At 46.4% G+C, this 26,144-nt stretch overlaps 5 pseudogenes; all 5 read right to left on the bottom strand.

The window, feature by feature from the left end:
* Positions 1-985: 985 nt before the first annotated feature.
* Positions 986-1,655, bottom strand: LOC125538168 (annotated as a pseudogene).
* Positions 1,656-1,704: 49 nt separating this feature from the next.
* LOC125538167 lies at positions 1,705-3,050 on the bottom strand (annotated as a pseudogene).
* A 2,079-nt stretch (positions 3,051-5,129) lies between these two features.
* On the bottom strand, positions 5,130-6,307 carry LOC125538166 (annotated as a pseudogene).
* Positions 6,308-7,096: 789 nt separating this feature from the next.
* On the bottom strand, positions 7,097-9,382 carry LOC125538165 (annotated as a pseudogene).
* Positions 9,383-11,036: 1,654 nt separating this feature from the next.
* LOC125538164 lies at positions 11,037-14,957 on the bottom strand (annotated as a pseudogene).
* Between the last annotated feature and the right edge of the window lie 11,187 nt (positions 14,958-26,144).

Below are 26,144 nucleotides of genomic sequence, written 5' to 3'. Positions count from 1 at the left end.
TACTCCATGAGGACGATATGAACAATATGATCCTTGCTCTGCTAGTACCAGAGGAGGACGCCAAAAATATAGGCCATCCTCTACTGTGCATGAAGAGGATGAAGAGGGTATAATCATTGATCTGAAATAAGAGAAGGATGATGTCAATCATAAGCAAGTACCAAAGGAGCACAACGATAGAATACGACTTGGTCTAACAGCTAATACAAACTTGCCATATGCCCCTTCTTGTGCTTCCACATGAGTTCCCTTGTTTTCTTATATTGTGACAATACTTATCTCTCACTTGCATGTGTTTAGTGGTGATTTTTGGTCCCGTACAACGAAATCGATTATTTGGCTTGGTTTGCATCAACTATTGATGTGCATTTCCAAAAGCAAGCAAGTACCAAAGGAGGACAACCATAGAATAAGACTTACAATTATGTGCTCTAACAAATAATACAAACTTACCATATATATATATATATATATATCACTTCTTGTGCTTCCACATGACTTCCCCTGGTTTCTTGTTTTGTCACCATACTTATATCTCACTTGCTTGTGTTTAATGGTGATTTTTGGTCCCCGACGGCCATTCTCGTGGCGGTTCTATCTGCCGGGAGAACCACTATCCTGACAGTTTGTCTACCCTTTAAAGAGCCTCCTCCCAGCAATTTTGCTGTCCTTACATCAGTACTGTGGTGTAGTGGATTATTGGGACTTGGTTTGTGTCAACTGTTGGCATGCCCTTCCAAAGGGAATATTTTCCGAGGACTATTATTATGTCCTTCTCTCCGGGACATACATAAGTATATGACCCATTTTTCTCCTAGAAAGGGGGAAAAGTGTATGTTCTATTTTCCAGAGAAACCTTCCGATCTTTCAAAACCATATCAATTGTTGAACCTGGGTGAGACATGAAACACAACTCACGATAAGGAGTAGAACCACTAGCTGGACTCAAGTGTTGTGAAGCTGCTATAATATAGTCGGTCTCAAGTCATTCGCTAAACATCCAATGTCGTTGGTCAGGACAAATACCATTGCTGTTTCCATGATCTATTAAGGGCATAAAATATTCTAGCACAAAATTGGGAGCATGATGGGAACTGAAGCCTTTATCTCTCGTGCAAGGAGGATGCCACTTAGAGATGCCTTGACATTCTGGGCATGAGGAGGATGTCGAGGATGTATCCCTTGACCTTGTAGTTCAGTTGAGGATGATGAACATGTAAATTGTCACCTAATAGTCTCAGAGGAGGATATGTACTGAGGCTTTCTCCACAAGTACTAGTGTGGGATGCTAAAAGTATAGGCCGTCCTCTACTCGCGCATAAAGAGGATGAACATCATATTATCGTTGATCTGAAAGAAGATAAGGTTAATGTCCATGATAAGTAGGTACCAGAGGAGGAAGACAATAGAATAAGACTTACTAACACATAATACAAACTTACCTTATATCACTTCATGTGCTTTCACATGAGAGTTCCCCCGGTATCTTGTATTTTCACAATACTTATCTCTCCCTTCCATGTGTTTAAGAGTGATTTTTGGTGCCATACAACGAAACCGATTATTGAGTCCTTGTTTGTATCGACTGTTGAAGTTCCTTTCCAAAACCCATGTTTTTATAGGACTATTATTATGTCCTTCTATCCGAGACATACATAAATATATGAACCACTTTTCTCCTAGAAAGTGGGAGGAGTGTATGTTTCATCTTCCAGAGAAGCCTTCCAATCTTTCAAAACCATAGCGATTATTCCCGGACCTTGGGTGCAATATGGGACACAACTCATGACCAGGAGTAGAACCGCCAGGTGGCCTCAAGTGTTGTGAACCTGCAATAATATAGTCGGTCTGAAGTCATTCGCTAAACCTCAAATGTCGTTGATCAGTAGAAATACCGTGGTTGTTTCCATGATTTATTAAGGCTTGAAATATTCTGGAGCAAAATTGGGAGGGCGATGGGAAATCAAGCCTTGATCTCCTGCACAAGAAGGATGCCAATGAAAGAGGCCTTGACATTCTGGGGCATGATAAGGATGTCGAGGATGTAATCCTTGACCTGGTAGTTTGGTTGAGGATGTCAAGCATGTACTCGTAACTTAGTAGTACAGGAGGATGATATGAACAATATGATCCTTGCTCTGCTAGTACCAGAGGAGGACGCCAGAAATATAGGCCATCATCTACTATGCATGAAGAGGATGAAGAGGGTATAATCATTGATCAGAAACAAGAGGAGGAGGTCGTTGAGAGGAAAGTACCAAAGGAGGACAATTATAGATTAAGACTAACAATTATGTGGTCTAATAGATAATACAGACACACCGTATTTCACTTCTTGTGCTTCAACATGAGTTGCCACGGTTTCTTGTATTTTCACAATATTTATCTCTCACCTGCATGTGTTTAGTGGTGATTTTTGGTCCAGTACAATGAAAAGGATTATTGGGTCTTGGTTTGAATCAACTCTTGATGTGCCTTTCCAAAAGCAACAAGTACGAAAGGAGGACAACGATAGAATAAGAGTTACAATTATGTGGTCTAACAGATAGTACAAACTTACCATATATCACTTCTTGTGCTTCCAAATGACTTCCCCTGGTTTCTTGTGTTGTCACGATACTTATCTATCACTTGCTTGTTTTTAGTGTTGATGTTCAGTTTCGTAAAAGGAAACCGATTATTGGGTCTTGGTTTGTATCAAACTGTTAGCATGCCTTTCCCAAGGCCATATTTTTCGTGGACTGTTATTATGTCCTTCTCTCCGGGACATACATAAGTATATGATCCATTTTCTCCTAGAAAGGGAGAAAAGTGTATGTTTCATTTTCCAGAGAAACCCTCCAATATTTCCAAACCATACAAACGGTTGATCTTGGGTGCTATTGGATTATATGGTAGGGTGCGTCAACTGCAAATTAAAATTTACCTACGCGCAAAAAAACCAAGTACATGCTATGGGAGATGGATCACAGATCTTTACCACTAGACACGCAGTGCCGTGCAGCAGAAGTAGAGTTCAGGAAGTGCGTCCAAAGTCGTATCCTCCTCATCCGATCTCGCTCGAGCAGCCAGAGTGGATCCCGTGTACAAGTTCGCCGAAGCGGCACAAGTGCACCGCCTCTAACGATATCCGCGCGTGCAAGAGGAACACTGTGCGGCGGACTACTAGGTGCAATCACACAGTCGGCGGCAAGTGGAGATGGCTATTCGCAACACATGCAAACACTAGTGATAGTGCCGAAGTGATCAACCGCATGAGTGTGCCCAACCCCCACTATATATAGGCACTCGTCGTGGGCTCAACATTTGGGCCTCGCACAAATCCTAAAGCCCACAAGTCTACTTGGCGATGATCCAAGTCCAGCTCGGATCACTTCCGATCGGTGTCCTCGGATCCAACCTCGTAGGTTCTTTCTCTTAAGCGCGACACCCCTTAGGTTCAAGTCGGCTTGGTCATAGTTCGGATCACCTCCGACCTACACGGTTGGTAGCGGCCTCTAGCAAGGCATGCCGACCACCAAGTAGACTATGAAGCTAGTTAGGTAAACCTATACAACATGTCACACTCATGTTCCCTTTGTGACATGATATATGTTGTCGGGCTCAAGGCGAGTCTGTTATCCTTGTGCTAGCCCGACCACTTTCTCATTCCAGTGATGCCAACCACTAACCAGATTATCTCATAATCCCTGTCACATGGCCATGCTTATCTTGGTCGGATCACACGAGGGCCCCAGAGTTTATCTCGCCTGATCGAAGGGGCAAATCCCATCTTGCTCGACCATGTCTCGCAGCATGGGTCTGGAGAAGCCCGAAACCTACCTTTGTAACTACTCAGTCACCGAGTAGTGTTTGGTCGGCCCAAAGCAGGTCTGTCACCATCCCGAGTACATGCTCCATCTTAGGTCTTAGGACATAGAACGTATGTTGTACTAGAGACTCACAGATGACATGTCGCTGTGTCTCATAGTTGGGTCTATCCGACTCGGACCTTATGTCAACTCGGATTCAACATAGGATCCGACTATGTCAAATTCGACCAGACCCTTCCGAGTCCATATTATCTGGTTAGCATCCAATGCTTCATGGCTAGTGAGACCAAGCCATCAACCATGTCATATGCTAGTCTAGTCGGCTGTGCGTCCACATAACCCTTTCGACTAGGAACCTTTTAGGACATTCATCATACAGTGCATAGTCCCACAAACAAGTCACATACTTGCTGATACACATCATTGACAATCTCCAAGCACTATCTTTATTCATAAGCACATAGGAAATATCATCATACATGATTGCCTCTAGGGCATATCTCCAACATGTGCGACATGGGACACAACTCACGACGAGGAGTAGAACTGCTAGGTGGACTCAAGTGTTGTGAAGCTGCTATAATATAGTCAGTCTCAAATCATTCGCTAAACATCAAATGTCATTGGTCAGGAGAAATACCGTGGTAGTTTCCATGAATTCTTCAGGCTTGAAATATTCTGGTGCAAAATTGGGAGGCCGATGGGAAATCAAGCATTTGTCTCCTGCGCAAGAAGGATGCCAATGAAAGACGCCTTTACATTATGGGGCATGAGAAGGATGTCGAGGATGTAATCCTTGACCTGGGTGTTCAGTTGAGGATAACGAACATGTAAGTTGTGACCTAATTGTCTAGGAAGACAATATGTACTAAGGCTTTCTCCACAAATACCGGTGGAGGACGCTAAAAGTATAGGCCATCGTCTACTCGTGCATAAAGAGGATGAACAACATATTATCGCTGATCTGGAAAAAGACAAGGTTGATGTCCATGATAAGCAAGTACCAGAGGAGGAAGACAATAGAATAAGACTTACTAACACATAATACAAACTTACCTTATATCACTTCTTGTGCTTTCACATGAGTTCCCCCAGTATCTTGTATTGTCACAATACTTATCTCCCCTTTGCATGTGTTTAGCATTGATTTTTTGTTCCCATATAACGAAACTGATTATTGAGTCTTGGTTTGTATCGGCTGTTGATGTTCCTTTCCAAAACCCATATTTTTATAGGATTATTATTATGTCCTTCTATCTGAGACATACATAAATATATGAACCACTTTTCTCCTAGAAAGTGGGAGAAGTGTATGTTTCATTTTCCAGAGAAGCCTTCGGATCTTTCAAAACCATAGCGATTGTTCCTGGACCTTGGGTTCAATATGGGACACAACTCATGACCAGGAGTAGAACCTCTAGGTGGTCTCAAGTGTGAACCTGCAATAATATAGTCGGTCTCATGTCGTTTGCTAAATCTCAAATGTCGTTGGTCATGAGAAATACCGTGGTTGTTTCCATGATTTATTAAGTCTTGAAATATTCTGGTGCAAAATTGGTAGGACGATGGGAAATCAAGCCTTGATATCATGCGCAAGAAGGATGCCAATGAAAGAGGCCTTGACATTCTTGGGCATGAGAAGGATGTCGAGGATGTAACCCTTCACTTGGTAGTTTGGTTGAGGATGTTGAGCATATTGTCGTCACCTAGTACTCCACGAGGAGGATATGAACAATATGATCCTTGCTCTGCTAGTACCAGAGGAGGATGTCAGAAATATAGGCCATCACCTACTGTGCATTTAGAAGATAAGAGGGTATAATCATAGATCTGAAATGAGAGGAGGAGGTAATTGATAAGCAAGTACCAAAGGAGGAGAACGATAGAATAAGACTTACAATTATGTGGTCTAATAGATAATACAAACACACCATATTTCACTTCTTGTGCTTGAACATGAGTTGCCCCGGTTTCTTGTATTGTCACAATAATTATCTCTCACTTGCATGTGTTTGGTGGTGATTTTTGGTCTAGTACAATGAAAAGGATTATTGGGTCTTGCTTTGTATCAACTGCTGATGTGCCTTTCCATAAGAAAGCAAGTACAAAAGGAGGACAAAAATAGAATAATACTTACTATTATGTGGTCTAACCGATAATACAAACTAACCATATATCACTTCTCATGCTTCCACATGACTTCCCCCGGTTTCTCGTATTGTCACAATACTTACCTCTCACTTGCTTGTTTTTAGTGTTGATGTTCGATTCCGTATAAGGAAATCGATTATTGGGTCTTGGTTTGTATCAACTATTACCGTGCGTTTCCAAAGGCCATATTTTTTGAGGACTGTTATTATGTCCTTCTCTCCGGGACATACATAAGTATATGATCCATTTTTCTCCTAGAAAGGGAGAAATGTGTATGTTTCATTTTCTATAGAATCCCTCCGATCTTTCCAAACCATACCAATTGTTAACCCAAGGTGCGACATGGGGCACAACTTACGATGAGGAATAGAACCGCTAGGTGGACTCAAGTGTAGTGACGCTGCTATAATATAGGCGGTCTCAAATCATTCGCTAAACATCCAATGTTGTTGGCGAGGACAAATACCGTTGCTCTTTCCATGATCTATTAAGGGCATAAAATATTCTAGCGCAAAACTGGGAGGACGATGGGACAGGAAGCCTCTATCTCGTGCGCAAGGAGGACACATTTGAGAGATGCCTTGACATTCTGGGCATCAGGAGGATGTATCCATTGACCTGGTAGTTCAGTTGAGGATGATGAACATGTAAGTTGTCACCTAATAGTCTAGGAGTAGGATATGTACTAAGGCTTTCTCCACAAGTACTAGTGGAGGAAGCTAAAAGTATAGGCCATCATGTATTCGTGAATAAAGAGGATGAACATCATATGATCATTGATTTGAAAGATGACAAGTTTGATGTTCATGATAAGCAAGTACCAGAGGAGGAAGAAAACATAATAAGACTTACTAACACATAATAAAACTTACCTTATATCACTTCTTGTGCTTTCACATGAGTTCCCCCAGTATCTTGTATTGTCACAATACTTATCTCCCCTTTGCATGTGTTTAGCATCGATTTTTTGGTCCCATATAACGAAACTGATTATTGAGTCATGGTTTGTATCGACTGTTGATGTTCCTTTCCAAAACCCATATTTTTATAGGATTATTATTATGTCCTTCTATCTGAGACATACATAAATATATGAACCACTTTTCTTCTAGAAAGTGGGAGAAGTGTATGTTTCATTTTCCAAAGAAGCCTTCGGATCTTTCAAAACCATAGCGATTGTTCCTGGACCTTGGGTTCAATATGGGACACAACTCATGAACAGGAGTAGAACCGCTAGGTGGTCTCAAGTGTGAACCTGCAATAATATAGTCGGTCTCATGTCGTTTGCTAAATCTCAAATGTCGTTGGTCATGAGAAATACCGTGGTTGTTTCCATGATTTATTAAGGCTTGAAATATTCTGGTGCAAAATTGGTAGGACGATGGGAAATCAAGCCTTGATATCATGCGCAAGAAGGATGCCAATGAAAGAGGCCTTGACATTCTTGGGCATGAGAAGGATGTCGAGGATGTAACCCTTCACTTGGTAGTTTGGTTGAGGATGTTGAGCATATTGTCGTCAGCTAGTACTCCACGAGGAGGATATGAACAATATGATCCTTGCTCTGCTAGTACCAGAGGAGGATGTCAGTAATATAGGCCATCATCTACTGTGCATTTAGAAGATAAGAGGGTATAATCATAGATCTGAAATGAGAGGAGGTAATTGATAAGCAAGTACCAAAGGAGGAGAACGATAGAATAAGACTTACAATTATGTGGTCTAATAGATAATACAAACACACCATATTTCACTTCTTGTGCTGGAACATGAGTTGCCCCGGTTTCTTGTATTGTCACAATAATTATCTCTCACTTGCATGTGTTTGGTGATGATTTTTGGTCTAGTACAATGAAAAAGATTATTGGGTCTTGCTTTGTATCAACTGCTGATGTGCCTTTCCATAAGAAAGCAAGTACAAAAGGAGGACAAAAATAGAATAAGACTTACTATTATGTGGTCTAACCGATAATACAAACTAACCATATATCACTTCTCGTGCTTCCACATGACTTCCCCCGGTTTCTCGTATTGTCACAATACTTACCTCTCACTTGCTTGTTTTTAGTGTTTATGTTCGGTTCCGTATAAGGAAATCAATTATTGGGTCTTGGTTTGTATCAACTATTACCGTGCGTTTCCAAAGGCCATATTTTTCGAGGACTGTTATTATGTCCTTCTCTCCGGGACATACATAAGTATATGATCCATTTTTCTCCTAGAAAGGGAGAAATGTGTATGTTTCATTTTCTATAGAATCCCTCCGATCTTTCCAAACCATACCAATTGTTAACCCTAGGTGCGACATGGGGCACAACTTACGACGAGGAGTAGAACCTCTAGGTGGACTCATGTGTAGTGACGCTGCTATAATATAGGCGGTCTCAAATCATTCGCTAAACATCCAATGTTGTTGGCGAGGACAAATACCGTTGCTCTTTCCATGATCTATTAAGGGCATAAAATATTCTAGCGCAAAACTGGGAGGACGATGGGACAGGAAGCCTCTATCTCGTGCGCAAGGAGGACACATTTGAGAGATGCCTTGACATTCTGGGCATCAGGAGGATGTATCCCTTGACCTGGTAGTTTAGTTGAGGATGATGAACATGTAAGTTGTCACCTAATAGTCTAGGAGTAGGATATGTACTAAGGCTTTCTCCACAAGTACTAGTGGAGGACGCTAAAAGTATAGGCCATCATGTATTCATGAATAAAGAGGATGAACATCATATGATCATTGATTTGAAAGATGACAAGTTTGATGTTCATGATAAGCAAGTACCAGAGGAGGAAGACAACATAATAAGACTTACTAACACATAATACAAACTTACCTTATATCACTTCTTGTGCTTTCACATGAGTTCCCCCGATATCTTCTATTGTGACAATACTTATCTCTCCCTTGCATGTGTTTATCAGTGATTTTTGGTCCCATACAACGAAACCGATTATTGAGTCATGGTTTGTATCAACTGTTGACGTTCCTCTCCAAAATGCATGTTTTTATATGACTATTATTATGTCCTTCTATTCGGGACATACATAAATATATGAACCACTTTTCTCCTAGAAAGAGGGAGAAGTGTATGTTTCATTTTTCAGAGAAGTCTTCCGATCTTTCAAAACCATAGCGATTGTTCCTAGACCTTGGTTGCAATATGGCACACAACTCATGACCAGGAGTAGAACCGCTAGGTGGCCTCAAGTGTTGTGAACCTGCAACAATATTGTCGGTCTCAAGTCGTTCCCTAAATATCAAATGTTGTTGGTCAGGAGAAATACCGAGGTTGTTTCCATGATATATTAGGGCTTGAAATATTCTGGGGCAAAATTGGGAAGGCGTTGGGAAATCAAGCCATGATCTCCTGTGCAAGAAGGATGCCAATGAAAGATACCTTGAGATTCTGGGGCATGAGAAGGATGTCGAGGATGTAACCCTACACCTGGTAGTTTGATGGAGGATGTCGAGCATGTAATCGTCACCTAGTAGTCCATGAGGAGGATATGAACAATATGATCTTTGCTCTGCTAGTACCACAGGAGGATTCCGAAAATATAGGCCATCATCTACTGTGCATGAAGAGGATGAAGAGGGTATAATCATTCATCTGAGATAAGAGGAGGAAGATGTCATTGGTAAGAAAGTACCAAAGGAGGATAATCATAGAATAAGACTTACAATTATGTGGTCTAATAGATAGTACAAACATACCATATATCACTTCTTGTGCTTCAACACAAGTTCCCTCGGTTTCTTGTATTGTCACAATAATTATCTCTCATTTCCATTTGTTTAGTGGCGATTTTAGGTCCAATACAATGAAAAGGATTATTGGTTGTTGGTTTGTATCAACTAGTGACGTGCCTTTCAAAAGCAAGCAAGTACCAAAGAGGACAACAATAGAATAAGACTTACAATTATGTGGTCTAACAGATAATACAAACTTACCATATGTCACTTCTTGTGCTTCCACATGGCTTCCCCCGATTTCTTGCATTGTCACAATACTTATCTCTTAGTTGCTTGTTTTCGGTGTTGATTTTCAGTTCCGTATAAGGAAACCGATTATTGGGTCTTGGTTTGTATCAAATGTTAGCATGCCTTTCCAAAGGCCATATTTTTCGAGGACTGTTATTATGAGCTTCTATCCGGGACATACATAATTATATGATCCATTTTCTCCTAGAAAGGGAGAAAACTATATGTTTGATTTTCTACAGAAGCTTTACGATCTTTCCAAACCATACCAATTGTTGACCATGGGTGCGACATGGGACACAACTTACGACGAGGAGTAGAAGCGCTAGCTCTCAAGTTGTGAAGCTGCTATAATATAGTCGGTCTCAAATCATTCGCTAAACACCCAATGTTGTTGGTCATGAGATATATCGTTGTTGTTTCCATGATCTATTAAGGGCATAATATATTCTAGTGCAAGACTAGGAGGATTATGGGAAATGAAGCCTTTGTCTCCCACAAAAGGAGGATGCCAATGAGAGATATGCCTTGGCATTCTGGGCATGAGGAGGATGTCGAGGTGGTATCCCTTGACCTGGTAGTTTAGTTGAGGATGACGAACATGTAAGTTGTCACCTAATAGTCTAGGAGGAGGATATGTAATAAGGCTTTCTCCACAAGTACTAGTGGAGGACGCTAATATTATAGGCCATCGTGCACTCGTGCATAAAGAGTATGAACAACATATCATCGTTGATCTAAAGAAGATAAGTCTGATGTCCATGATAAGCAAGTAGTAGAGGAGGAAGACAATAGAATAAGACTTACTAACACGTAATACAAACTTACCTTATATGACTTCTCGTGCTTCCATATGAGTTCCCCCGGTATCTTGTATTGTGACAATACTTATTTCTCCCTTGCATCTGTTCAACAGTGATTTTTTGTCCCATACAACAAAACCAATTATTGAGTCTTGGTTTCTATCAACTGTTGACGTTCCTTTCCAAAACCCATGTTTTTATAGAACAATTATTATGTCCTTCTATCCGGTACATACATAAATATATGAACCACTTTTCTCCTAGAAAGGGGGAGAAGTGTATGTTTCATTTTCTAGAGAAGCCTTCCGATCTTTCAAAACATAGCGATTGTTCCTGGACCTTGGGTGAAATATGGGACATGATTCACGGCCAGGAGTAGAACCCCTAGGTGGCCTCAAGTGTTGTGAACCTGCAATAATGTAGTCCTTATCAAGTCATTCACTAAACATCAAATTTATTTGCTAAGGAGAAATACCGCAGTTGTTTCCATCATTTACTATGGCTTGAAATATTTTGGTGCAAAATAGGGAGGGTGATTGGAAATCAAGCCTAGATCTCCTGCGCAAGAAGGATGCCAATGAAAGAGGCCTTGACATTCTAGGGCATGAGAAGGATGTCGAGGATGTAACCCTTGACCTGGTAGTAGTTTGGTTTAGGATGCCGAGCATGTAATCGTCACGTAGTCCTCCATAAGGAGGATATGAACAATATGATCCCTGCTTTGCTAGCATCAAAGGAGGATGCCAGAAATATAGGCCATCATCTACTATGCATGAAGAGGATGAAGAGGGTATAATCATTGATTTGAAATAAGACGAGGAGGATGTCATTGATAAGAAAGTACCAAATGAGGACAATGATTGAATAAGACTTACAGTTATGTGGTCTAATAGATAATACAAACATACCATATATCACTTCTTGTGCTTCAACATGAGGTCCCCCAGTTTCTTGTATTTTCACAATAATTATTTGTCACTTGCATGTGTTTAGTGCTGAATTTTGGTCCAGTACAACGAAAAGGATTATTGGGCTTTGGTTTGTATCAACTGGTGATGTGCCTTTCCATAATCAAGCAGGTACCAAAGGAATACGACAATATAATAATACATACAATTATGTGGTCTAACAGATAATACAAACTTACCATATATCACTTCTTGTGCTTCCACATGACTTCTCTCGGTTTCTTGTATTATTAATACTTATCTCTCACTTGCTTGTTTTTAGTGTTGATTTTTGGTTCTGTATAAGGAAACTGATTATTGGGTCTTGTTTTGTATCAACTGTTAGCGTGCCTTTGCAAAGGCGATATTTTTTAAGCACTGTTAATATGTCCTTCTCACCGGGACATACATAAGTATATGATCCATTTTTCTCCTAGAAAGGGAGAAAAGTGTATGTTTCATTTTCCAGAGAAGCCTTATGATCTTTCCAAACCATACCAATTGTTGACCCTGGGTGCGACATGGGACACAACTCACGACGAGGAGTAGAACCGCTAGGTGGACACAAGTGCTATGAACCTGCCATAATATAGTCGGTCTCATGTCATTCGTTAAACATCCAATGTTGTTGGTGAGGAGAAATACCGTTGTTGTTTCCATGATCTATTAAGGGCAAAAAATATTCTAGCACAAAACTGGGAGCACGATGGGAAATGAAGCCTTTATGTCCCGTGCAAGGAGGATGCCAATGAGAGATGCCTTGACATTCTGGGCATGAGGAGGATGTCGAGGATGTATCCCTTCACCAGGAAGTTCAGTTGAGGATGACGAACATGTAACTTGTCACCTTATAGTCTAGGAGGAGGATATGTACTAAGGCCTTCAACACAAGTACTAGTGGAGGACGCTAAAAGTATAGGCCATTGTCTACTCGTGCATAAAGAGGATGAACAACATATGATCTTTGATCTGAAAGAAGACAAGGTTGATGTGCATGATAAGCAAGTACCAGTGGAGGAAGACAATAGAATAAGACTTACTAATATATAATACAAACTTACCTTATATCACTTCTTGTGCTTTCGCATGAGTTACCCTAGTATCTTATATTGTCATAATACTTATCTCTCCCTTGCATGTTTTTAGCAGTGATTTTTGGTCCCGTACAACGAAACCGATTATTGAGTCTTGGTTTGTATCAACTGTTGAAGTTCCTCTCCAAAACCCATGTTTTTATAGGACTATTATTATGTCCTTCTATCTGGGACATACATAAATATATGCACCACTTTGCTCCTAGAAAGGGGGAGAAGTGTATGTTTCCTTTTCTAGAGAAGCCTTCCAATGTTTCAAAACCATAGTGATTGTTCCTGGACCTTGGGTGCAATATGGGACACAACTCATGACCAGGAGTGGAACCGCTAGGTGGCCTCAAGTGTTGTAAACCCATAATAATATGGTCGGTCTCAAGTCATTCGCTAAACATCAAATGTTGTTGGTCAGGAGAAATACCGTGGTTGTTTCCATGATTTATTAAGGCTTGAAATATTCTGGTGCAAAATGGGGAGAGCGTTGGGAAATCAAGCCTTTATTTCCTTCGCAAGAAGGATGCCAATGAAAGATTCCTTGACATTCTGGGGCATGAGAAGGATGTCGAGGATTTAACCCTTCACCTAGTAGTTTGGTTGAGGATGTCGAGCATGTAATCGTCACCTAGAAGTCCATGAGGAGGATATGAACGATATGATCCTTGCTCTGCTAGTACTAGAGGAGGACGCCAGAAATATAGGCCATCATCTACTTTGAATGAAGAGGATGAAGAGGGTATAATCATGATCTGAAATAAGAGGAGGATGATGTCATTGATAGTAAAGTACCAAAGGTGGACAATGATAAAATAAGACTTGCAATTATGTGGTCTAATAGATAATACAAACATACCATATATCACTTCTTGTGTTGCAACACGAGTTCCCCCAGTTTCTTGTATTGTCAGAATAATTATCTCTCACTTGCATATGTTTAGTGGTGATTTTTGGTCTAGTACAATGTCGGTGCAACAAACTCTGGGGCCCTTGCCCAGGCTATGCACAGGCCTAAGGACAACATTGCAGCACCCAAGATCAGACCAAGCACAAGAGATCAACTCTTTGAAGGATTAAAGTACAGATCAAGAAGACCAAGACGAGCTAATGAAGCAAGATATCACTAAGGGAGAAACCTCCCTTGCCGGGAAGGCAAGCCTGGCAAGGTTGGGGTTACCGCGGAAGCAAGCTTCCAGATCGTCCCGGCAGGCTTGCCGGGGCTTGCGAAGGCAAACCACTCCACCGCACCACCTCACAGCGACGCAAGTCATCGATCAGTTCAGTGTCAAGCTCCTAAGTGACAAAGCGGCTGCCTCCTGCCGCATGACAGCCACTTCCTACGAAAAATGCCTCCAAATGACACCCGTCCTAAGATGTGTCAAGCAAGCAGATGCGAAGCTGGCAAAATAGCCTGGCAAGGCTTGCCGGGCGCACCACAGCGCATTTAATGCGCTCTGTCCACCTGCAGAGTTAGGTATGATAGCACTGTTTGCTATCTAACAATGTGTAAAAGACGGATTTGCGACTATGAGGACCCCTTTATCTGTAAAAGGAGGCCCATGGCAACCGTAGAGAGGATTCGGACCCTCACACATTCATACGCGCGTAGCTACTCTCGCCCCAAGGCAACCTTGCTGGGCAAGAGCGCTGCGTTCTCCACCATTATCCACGAACAATCCACCAAAGCAGGAGTAGGGTTTTACCCCTCGTGGCAGCCCGAACCTAGGTAAAAATTGCCTGTGTGATCTCTGTCGTGCTGTGTTGCGCTTCTCCTCTCTTTGTGCAACGTGCGCATTCCCTTCGCGGAACCAAAAGGGGCTCATGGTCCCATAGGTGGCCGTGGTTTCCCATGACATCTTTGGCGCGCCAGCTAGGGGGAGTCACTTGCGCGAACCCGAGAGTGTAAGTAGCACATCATCTTCATCGACATTTTCATCATCAGCGGCTCCTTCGACTTTGGCACCCAAGAAGAAGCCCGTGCCGCAGATCACCCGTCCACCTTGAAGGCCCCGCTGCCTGCGACCGCCGACGCCGCGGGGAATGCGGGGACTCATGAGGATGTGGACGTTGTGGGGGACATGCTCGCAGGCGGTGTTGTCACCAGCTCCCCCGCGGCCGAAGCAGGAACGAGAGGCACCTGAGAAGGACACCACTAGTAACATCCCGGTGACCATGCTCCATGAGGTATGGGTAGAGAGATAATTCCTTCTATCCCTCCCTGCCTAGCTGAGGGGCATAGCCATGGTGGTGACGTTCGCCCTGAGGCGAATAGCAATCCTTCGGCCGCCCCCGCCGTGGATGCGGTCGCAGGACATGTAGCACCCCCCCAGAGCAAATTGGCCATCCAATGCTCCGAACGGGGTCATTGGTGCACACGCGCCACCACCTCATCACCACACCATTCAAGCGACTGGCTCCCAACGGTGGGAGCCTGATGCCGCCACTGCTGGCACCGTCAGGAGCCGGGCGGCGTTGCGTTCTACATCATCCTCACTTATGCCAAGTACCGAGTTGGAGGCCATGGCGCGAGCCCAGCTACTGCTGAGATTTCCGCCGGCAGCTGATCAGATGGATGAGTCGAGAGCCACCATTCAGAGTCTGATTGGTTGTACGGAGGCTGGAGGCTCACAGCGAGCTGGCCCGCCACAGCCTCCCTAGATGATGACGGTAGCCCACGCTGCTGGCCATGCGGAAGGGGCCACCCCCACGGTGCAATCCCCACCGCAGCAACCAATATGAGTGCTGCACGACCAAGAGCTTGATGGTGTCTCGATGGCTTCATATGATCCTTGAGCACGTCAAGGACGACGGTGAGTCCCGGAGGACAGGCAGAGGGAAGGCGCGCGCTTCACCATCGAGCGACGCCGCGACAACCACCGCAGGTCCGATGGGTGCGATGGCCCCGACGTCGACGAGCCCGCGCACGACGAAGGCGGATACCTGCCCTTCGAGGCTGGGTGCTCTTCCTTCACCCGTGAGCTGCGGCAAGTTCGTTGGCCGTCAGCTCACACGTTCAAGCCAGAGATACCAAAGAAGTATGATGGGAGACTGAACCCGATAGAGTTCTTGAGTGTCGGTGTCAAAACCGGCGGATCTCGGGTAGGGGGTCCCGAACTGTGCGTCTAGGCCGGATGGTAACAGGAGGTAAGTGACACAAAGTTTTACCCAGGTTCGGGCCCTCTTGATGGAGGTAAAACCCTACGTCCTGCTTGATTAATATTGAAGATATGGGTGTTACGAGAGTAGATCTACCATGAGATCAGAGAGGCTAAACCCTAGAAGCTAGCCTATGGTATGATTGTATGTTGTGATTGTTGTCCTACGTACTAAAACCCTTCGGTTTATATAGACACCGGAGAGGGTTAGGGTTACACAAGGTCGGTTACAAAGGAGGAGATATCCATATACGTATTTCCTAGCTTGCCTTCCACGCTATGTAGAGTCCCATCCGGACACGAGACGAAGTCTTCAATCTTGTATCTTCATAGTCTAAGTCCGGCCAATGGAGATAGTCCGGCTATCCATGGACCCCCTAATCCAGGACTCCCTCAGTAGCCCCTGAACTAGGCTTCAATGACGATGAGTCCGACGCACAGTTGTCTTCGGCATTGCAAGGCGGGTTCCTTGTCCGAACACATCACAGAAGAATTTGAATACAAGGATAGTGTCCGACCCTACAAAATAAGTTCCACATTCCACCGCAGAGAGAATAATTTTTTCGCAAATCTAATTTGCTGGCTTGTTTTGACAGCATGACATCATGTCATGGCCCGGTGATTATTCGAACCGTTTCTCTTAACCAGCTCCACACATAACGTGAGGCGGTTTCTTGACACACCTTGCCGAAGCGGAGATCGTGTTCCCCTAGTTCCCCTAATTATGGGATTCTCATTAATGCGGTCGTGGGTAACCCAACTGTGTCTAGGACCCCTAGATTATAGGCAAGTCCCAAACGGCTACGGAGAGGACGCTTGATATTCACCCTCTTTATAAGGGGACAAGGTTTTCGCTTTTTCCCTCTCGTGCTCAAGCAAGCCCTTCCCCGCCTCGAGTTCTAACACCCAAAGCCCAGGTTAGGTGCTCCGGATCTTCAATCATGTCCGGATCTAGCCTTCAAGGCCGATGGATGCCCTCCTCCATGATGGAAGAGGACATTAAGAAGTTGAGGGAGGCCAGATACCTGACCGCCGAGGTTTCACATCGGCTGCCTGCTCGAGGGCAGGTCGTCCCTACTCCCGAACCCAACGAGAACGTTGTGTTCGTCTCCCACTTCCTCCGAGGTCTAGGCCTCACTCTGGATCCCTTCGTCAGGGGCTTGATGTTCTATTACGGGTTAGATTTCCACGATCTAGCTCCGGACTCCTTTCTCCACATCACGACATTTATTGTCGTGTGTGAGGCCTTCCTCCGTGTGACCCCTCACTTCGGCCTGTGGCTCAAGACCTTTGAAGTACAACCGAAGATGATCGAGGGGCAACATGCAGCGTGCGGAGGTGCATCAATAGGCAAGATGGCAGGAGCTCCATGGCCGAAAGGCTCCTTTCCAGAGGTGTTCGAATTATGGCAACGGGAGTGGTTTTATGTCACGACTCCCAGAAGTGCCAAGTGGGCGGCTGCCCCCGCTTTCCGCCCAGGCCCCCCACCAAAGCTGATGTCATGGATTAGCAGGGGTCTGAGCTGGGGTCCAGTCAAGGACGTGCCTATACTACAAAGCCGCATCCGAGATCTCTTCGAGGGAGATTTTAATTTGGTTGCGGTAATACAAGTTATGCTGGTTCGTCAAGTCCAGCCTTGCAAACGCCGGCCCCTGCGCTTGTGGGAGTTCAACCCAGAGGGACCACATGCCATTCAAAGTTTCCTCGGCCTGACGCACGAGGTGATGTACAAGTCATTCTTCGGACCTCAAGTGGGATGTCCGGATATCACCGAGGACGTGGGCCTGAGCAGTAACCGCGCCGCTGAACAAGTAAGAAATCCCCTAGCCGAACACGCTGTCTTTTATTCGAAGTTATTTCTGAGAGTTCGCCTTTTGACCAGGACTGGCTAACAAAGGCAAAGATGATTCGGTGTTTGGCCCCCCTCCTTGAGGGTTTGGAAAATCCGGTATTGGAGAAGATGCTCGAGGTCGCACCTTGCCCGGAGCCCTTGAAGGAAGATACTGAGGGAGATAATACGGGCGGACACGGGCCCCCATCGCTATCCGCTCCAACCGAGGGAACGAGCGTCTCCACGAAGGAGGACGATCGGGGGAGGAAAAGGACTGCTTCCGAGGATCCGGAAGCCGAAGCCTCCAAACGGGAGAAGAGGTCTCCCACTGAGGGTCCTGCCTTGGGGGGTGTTTTTGCCGCACAGAGTCCGCGGGCGGATCAGCCCTCGAACAAGTCGTAAGTGATCCAAAATATTTTAATAGCAAGGGTATGCTATCATTTTCCTCTGAGAAAATAACCACCGCATCTATCTTGCAGTTCGGGCCTCAGCCCCTCTCAAATGAGCTCGTCTTCGAGGGATCTTCTTCCAGAGATGATGGAGAGCAAAACGCCTCCCCCGGACTCCTCCGCTCTAGAAGCGGGCGACCCCGAAGTGTCGTCGCAGATGGCCTCTCCGGATCTGGTGAGGCCAGAAGATAATCCCGTAGACCCCCGAAGTCCCCAGTGTCCGGCTCCCGAAGAGAGCATACGAAAGAGTCCGGCACCGTCTGGTGTGCGGTCGGACATTCTGAGGGAGTTGGTGGGGCGAGCGGCCATCTTAGAAGAGGACCGTACGGTGATGGGTACGGTGATGGAGAGAATCTTGTCTGCTGAAAGCGGATTACATGAAGCCTTTATGAGTCTATTGACAGGCTTGGAGGTATATGAGATAATATGTGATAGTACTGCACATGTTAGGTGTGCCCTGTGTAGATAGTAGCCCCTGAGACTCTGGTTGTCTCCAAGAACGGCGGCGAACAGAGGATCATATTCCCAGGCAATAACCAAACTGCCTCTATGTGCAGGTGGTGGGAGCTCCGGTGGCTAGTCGGACTAGGGAGTGTGCCCAATTAAAACGACAACTGGATGCGGCAGACGCCGACCTCGAGCTTGTTAACAAGAGGCTTGACGAGGCACAAGGTAAGTGTTATTATCCGGTGAACGCCACATAGTAAGAGCGGCATAATGCCAGTATCTCTAATATGTTGTGACTGCAGATGGAGCTGCCACTGTGGAAGCCTTGCGGGCGGAACTTGCCCGAGCCAAGGAACAAGCGAGGATTAGTAATGCGGCTGCTTTGAAGGCGGCCGAAGAGTTGAAAGCCGAGAAGGCCGCACATTGCGAGAGTCAGGAGAAGATGGCCAAGATGGTCGTAGAATTAAAAGACACTGCCGACCGTTGCCGGGTCCTTGAGAAAGAAAACCGAGCGAAGGCAACGGACCTTGAGAAGGCCGCGGCGGCATACGAAGACACCCATTCTGCTATGAGAGCGAAGAAGGAGGAGCTGCGGGAAGCCGGGGATATTGCGGCTGGGAAACCCTTCATGTTACGGAGGAAGTTCGGAGATCCCCGATATGCCCCTCTGGATCGGCTATGGAGTTCGGCAGATGCGTATATGGATTTGGTGGCGAGCGCTGCTGATGCAGCCAAGTACTTCCAAGGTCAGACAGATCATGAAGTGGACAAGCTGTTATGGACACAATTCCATGTTCCAGAGCGTCCGCTTTCATTGACTGACCAGCTAGCCGAATGGGACGAACTGAATAGGTTGTCCGGACTCACCATGAGGTCCGTTGCGGATCAGCTATGGCCGGAAAGGCCAAAGCCGAACAGCTATTTCAGCTTAGTGCAGCAGTTCCTTGATGCGGTGTCGCGCATTAATGTGATGAAGAGGTCGGCGTGCATAGAAGGCTCACGGATGGCCCTTGCCCGTGTTAAAGCATACTGGGCGGAGATGGACGCTACCACTGTTGCGGCGCAGGGTTTGGCCATAGGCCAGGTGGCTGCCGAACACTATTTCAAGGAGGTTCTCGAGGGTTCTCGTTTGATAGAGGCCCAGTGCTCGAAAAATATTATGTTTGAGTGATATGTATTCTCATTGTAAGCACAATGCTTTTATGAATTTTTTATAAGGTTATTTTTATACTTTTGCCTGAAAGTAGTATGATGCCTCCTGTGCGGCCATTTATGTATACTTGTGTATAACCTGAAAGATTGCAGCCGTCGGCTTCAACCCCCACGCATAAAATGCGGGGGTGCTTGCAAAAAATGCGTGTTCACACTTAACCCAACGTCTTGGTCCTATTAAGGAGGTGATAGCGTAGCGAGCGAGGCAACCATACTATAATGCTTTAACACTTTCACTTAGCCATAGGAGTTTGACAGTGGGGCTACTAGATAGCCCCTGGTGGCTCCGCACTCTCCCGATCGCGGGGTGCATACATGCCTAGCCGGGAAACGGCCCTTCGTTAAGGCAGAGGAATTCTAACATTCTGATAGTTCACCGAGTGGTTGACCAGTCTCACGCTATATCATGATAGTCAGTTTTCGGCTTTCTCTACTGAGGTGCTCGTCCGGATGAACCACGGCACAATCGCAGTAGTTCTCATGGTGCTACCTTAGCCGGTAAAGCGGAACATAAGGCACCAAAACACAGGAGCCGGGCAAACCCAACATTTGACCAAAGACAATGATTCGGAGCTGATGCATATAAGGCCAAACTCGCGACGCCGAACACTCCCTAAGGTATTCGGTCTTTATGGTATAAACCGGGCCCAAATAGTGCCCTTCGTAAGAAACCCCTTGTGTCCAAGTACGTGCATTATTCTGACGTGGCCACATGCCAAGACGCCAGCATACTTCTCAACTGTGCTGAGAATGCAGTGGATATGTATCAACAAGAGACAGTAAAAAAGGTTTATGCAGGGTCTTAATCTGAAAAGAATCCTTGGAGCGGGTCCCTGCTGCACGTCTGCGCCTGTGTCTCCGTTGTGCCGTATCCTGGACGGGTGTAGCATGATGATCATCTGTAAAAGAGAGGAGCTTAGGTGAAAAAAGCTGTTGTGCAAAAAGATAGTTTTTTAAAGAAATCATGTATAATTCTAGGTAAGTAAGAATTGCCGCTTGTCTGCGCACGTTGAGCCCCTTGTATTTGTAATAGTGGTGTGATCATTGATCCGGTATAAATTGCATATGGCTGCGCCGAACTCGTCTAGCCGTGTCCGAGGTCGTGACGACCTGCTAAATGCTTTAGTTGATGAGGCAATTTTTAGTGTGCGGCTGCCAGGGCAGCCGCATGCTCTTCGGCGCGCAGAGATCGCTTAATACTTCCATTCACTGTAATGATGCCATGTGGACCGGGCATCTTGAGCGTGAGGGAAGCGTAGTGTGGTATTGCGTTAAAGCGAGTGAAAGCTTTGTGTCCGAGTAGTGCTTGATAGCCACTTTGAAACAGAGCGATGTGGAATGAGCCCCTGGGCCTGGCGTTACTCCTTTAAAGGTAATATTGCTATGGCAAATTTTTTTTGGGTCTATCCCCATTTCGCGGATTGTATCCTGGTATATTAGGTTTAGACTGCTGCCACCGTCCATCAGGACTCGTGTGAAGTGGTATCTGTCAATTATTGGTTCTAATACCAGGGCAGCCCATCCTGCACATTGGACACTTGCTGAGTAATCACGATGGTCGAAAGTGATCGGTTGAGATGACCAGTGGCAGGACTCCGCGGTGATAGGCCTTCGGGTGTATTTTGTTGGGAGTGCCGTTTTGTTTCTGCCATTGATCACGTGTAACACGTTTACTGTTTTGACTTCTGGTGGAAATTTCTGTTGTTCCCCAGTGTCTTCCTTGAGAGGCTCATCCTCATCTTCGCTTGGTGTATCATCCCCCTTGTGTACAGCGTTTAGCTTGCCGGACTGCTTGAAGACCCAACATTCTCTGTGGGTGTGATTGGCTGGTTTGCCAGGGGTGCTATGGACCTGACATATTTGGTCCAGAATTTTGTTTAGGATGGACAGTTCGTCTCTGGCGCCTTTAGGAGGCGGCTTTTGCTGACATGGCCGAGAGCTTTTGAATCCGGCGTTTACTGTCGTGCTCTTCGTGTTGTCTCTTTTATTCCGGCGTTTGTTATTATTGTTGCATCGTGATTTCCTGTTTCCATCTCTAACTTCAGATGTACTGGGGTCGCTGGAGCTGCATCGGGCTAGCCAGCTGTCTTCACCCGCGCAAAAGCGGGTCATGAGGCTTGTTAATGCTGCCATTGTTCTCGGTTTTTCTTGGCCGAGGTGTCGGGCAAGCCATTCGTCACGGACGCTGTGCTTAAAAGCTGCCAAGGTTTCAGCGTCTGAGCAGTCGACAATTTGGTTCTTTTTAGTAAGAAACCCGTGCCAAAGCTTTTGGGCTGACTCTCCGGGCTGTTGAGTTATATGACTCAAAGCATCCGCGTCTGGAGGTCGGACATAAGTCCCTTGAAAGTTTGCCCGAAAAGCGTCTTAGAGCTCTGCCCAGCTTCCAATGGAGTTTTCGGGGAGGCCTTTAAGCCAATGACGAGCTGGCCCTTTGAGTTTGAGTGGTAAGTACTTGATGGCGTGGAGATCATCTCCTCGAGCCATATGGATGTGGAGGATATAGTCCTCGATCCAGACCCCAGGGTCTGTTGTTCCGTCGTATGCCTCTATGTTTATAGGTTTGAATCCCTCTGGAAATTCATGATCCAGCACCTCATCGGTGAAACATAGGGGGTGTGCGGCACCCCTGTATCTAGGTGTACCGTGTTGTTCGGATGTTTTTGTGTTATATCGTATGCTGGGGCGCGCTTGCGTGGTCCATAGATGGATCTGGTTACGCTGTCCTTTTGGTGCAAGCCCTCGCGTGAATCGCGTATTGTCTTGTGGGTGGCATTGTTTGCTGCTCTATGTTGGCCGTGAGGTCGTCTATCCGGCCAGGTGGCTGTTTTGATTTTTGGTTGTGAGGGGTCTGAGGCCTCCTCATTGAATTCAGGTAGCAACTTCCGCTTTGAGTAGCTCTTGGTGGAGCGATTGTCGCCGTACTTCGCTACTGTGTTGAGTACTTTACTCCATCTGATTTGGAGTGTGTCCTGCGCAGCCTTGAGCCTTTGCTGCTGCTTTTTTAGACTCCTCGCGGTGGCAACAAGCCTTTAACGGGCATTCTGCTGCTCCGGGTGCCTGTCCGGCGTTGTGTCTTCCGGACTATTATCTTTGACAGAATTGGTTTGTTCGGTTTGATTCTCCGTATTGCCGTGATCCGGCAGTGGTTCGCCCTGCTCCAATGTTGGGTCTATGTTATCGTTATTTCTGGCGAGGCGTGATTTGGGGCGGCGCTTGCGCCGCCGCTTTGACTGCTTCTCGAGGGAATAAGCCTTCGGTGAGTCATTCCGTTCCTCGTCGTCTTCCTTTGGTGTGTCCACCATGTATACGTCATATGATGAATTGGACGTCCAGCGCCCTGTGACGGTGGTTCCTCTTCGCCTCCCGCATCGTCGTTCATACCGTCGATGTCTGCAGAGTCGAAGTCGAGCATGTCGGTTGAGTCATCGAGAGTGGCTATTAAGTGGGTGGTGGGTGGGCGTCGAATTTCGTCATCTGCATCCCAATCCTGTTGGCCATAATCCGGCCAGGGCTCTCCGGACAAAGAGAGAGACCTTAGTGAATTCAGAATGTTGCCAAAGGGCGAGTGCTGAAAGGTATCTGCGGTGGTGAATTCCATGATCGGTGCCCAATCGGATTCGGTTGGCGGGGGCGCGGGCGGTTCGGAGTCAGAAAAGGAGTCTGGCACCTTGGAGTCACGGGCTGTGCATAGGATTATGCTGGTGTTTAGCTCGATCACCGTTGAGACTACAGCCCCTGAGGCGGTGTCTAGCCACCCGTCCTTGATTAGCGCAGCTGGCTCTGAGCTAAGGGTCGGAGCTGATGTGGGCGCGGCCTCTGGGGTACCGTCAGGTGGCAGAGCTAAGTCATACCCATCGCGACAGTGCGGCGCACCCGGCTGTGGCTCGAATCCGTCGAAGATCAAGTCCCCATGGATGTTGGCCGTGTAATTCAAACTTCCAAATCTGACCTGATGGCCAGGGGCGTAGCTTTCAATCTGCTCCAGATGGCCAAGCGAATTAGCCCGCAGTGCAAAGCCGCCGAATATGAAGATCTGTCCGCGGAGAAAAGTCTCACCCTGGACCGCATCGCTATCGATGATAGTAGGAGCCATCAAGCCTAACGGCGACGACACAGAGGAACTCTCAATGAAAGCACCAATGTCAGTGTCAAAACCAGCGGATCTCGGGTAGGGGGTCCCGAACTGTGCGTCTAGGCCGGATGGTAACAGGAGGCAAGGGACACAAAGTTTTACCCAGGTTCGGGCCCTCTTGATGGAGGTAAAACCCTATGCCCTGCTTGATTAATATTGAAGATATTGGTGTTACAAGAGTAGATCTACCACGAGATCAGAGAGGCTAAACCCTAGAAGCTAGCCTATGGTATGATTGTATGTTGTGATTGTTGTCCTACGGACTAAAACCCTTCGGTTTATATAGACACCGGAGAGGGTTAGGGTTACACAAGGTCGGTTACAAAGGAGGAGATATCCATATACGTATTGCCTAGCTTGCCTTCCATGCCAAGTAGAGTCCCATCCGGACACGAGACGAAGTCTTCAATCTTGTATCTTCATAGTCTAACAGTCCAGCCAATGGAAATAGTCTGGCTGTCCGAAGACCCCCTAATCCAGGACTCCCTCATTGAGCATCTACACCATCGCTATTCAAGCTGCCGGGGGAAGAGACGAGAAGGTTTTTGCCAACTACTTCCCTTTGGTGCTCAAGCCAAACATGAGGTCTTGGCTGATGCACCTGCCGGAGAACTCCATCTCGACCTGGGCTGACCTGTGCCATGAGTTCATTGGTGCCTTCACGGGCGGCCACCAAGAACCAGGCGGCCCGGTGATTTGCAGCTTCTCCCGCAGAAGGAAGGAGAGACTCTGTGGAAGTACATGCAGAGGTTTAGCCAAGTCCACATAAATATTCCAGATATCCACCTGGCAGCTGTGATAGCTGCGTTCCAGTCCAACATGCGCAACCTTTGGATACATTCCAAGATGAACGTTCGGTTGCCCAAGACTGTGAAGGAGCTTTACACCTTGGTGGACAAGTGTGCTCGGGTGGAGGAAGGGAGAAAACTCCCTGGAGAGGAAGATGGCGTCGACATCGACTCAGAGGATGACGACAAGGCCACCAGCCAGAAGAAGAACAAGAAGCATAACAAGAGGCGCAAGGATAAGGAAGTAACAACCGTTGAGGGATCGCGCACGCCTAGTACCGGCAAGAAGGTTAAGGCTAAAGCCCCCGGCAAGGAAGTTGCTGCATGTACTGATTGTCGGGAGGTTGCGGCTGCCGAGAAGGCTGGGAAAGGTGATGGTCTGTACTGCAAGATTCATCGGACCAAGGGCCACGATCTCCAGGATTTCCATCAAGTTGAATAGCTCATCAAGAAGTAGAGGGCTGGGTATGAGAAGCATGACAAGGAAAAAGGTCAGAATGGCACTGGCGGGAAGGGTCGAGGCGGCGAAGCAAGTCGCTCCGGCAAGGATCCTCATAATCAAGGAAAACCCGCCAGAGGCCGTGAGAAGGAGTATCACAAGGATGAAAGTGATGGAGGGGATGAAGAGGAAACCACTGAGTAGGAATTCCAGAGGGCCACTAACGCCATGTGCATTGACGGGGGTGCATCTCTGCACTCCTCTCACCGCCAGCTTAAACAGTGGGCACGTGAGGTCAATGTTGTGGAGCCAACAACAGACTCTCGGAAGCCACTCAAGTGGTCATGCACACCTATCATCTTTGACGAAGTGGACCACCCTGACCGCACCACCGCGGTAGGGTGTTTGCCGTTGTTGGTCTCACCAACAATCCGCAACCTCAAAGTCACGAAGATGTTGGTTGACGGCGGGGCCGGGTGAATCTGATTTCCACAAAAGTCATCAGTAGACTTCAGATAGAAGAGGAAGAGCTCAAGGTCACGGGCACGTTTCAAGGAATCAATCCTGGAAGGATTCATCCTAATGGAAAGATCATGTTGCCAGTGACATTCGGAGGAGAGTTGAACTACCAGATTGAGAAGGTTGTGTTTGATGTGGTCGACCCCCCTTTCCGTACAATGGAATCCTTGGGCGCCCAGCTCTGGCCAAATTCATGGCGGCATCCCACTATGCCTACAACACCTTGAAGATGCCAAGGCCGGTGGGCGTCATTTCCGTTCTGTCAGACGAGAAGGACACAATTATTTGCGTGGATAAGATGTACTGGGACGCAGTTGCGGCAGAGGCCGCTGAAGCCGTAGCTCCCGCCAAGGAAAGCAAAAGAAAGAAAAAGGCTAGCAGGGATGCTA

Source organism: Triticum urartu, chromosome 2, assembly GCF_003073215.2.
Source record: "Triticum urartu cultivar G1812 chromosome 2, Tu2.1, whole genome shotgun sequence".
NCBI lineage: Eukaryota > Viridiplantae > Streptophyta > Magnoliopsida > Poales > Poaceae > Triticum > Triticum urartu.
The sequence above is the reverse complement of the archived record's forward strand: the minus strand, read 5'-3'. Positions and strand labels throughout refer to the sequence as shown.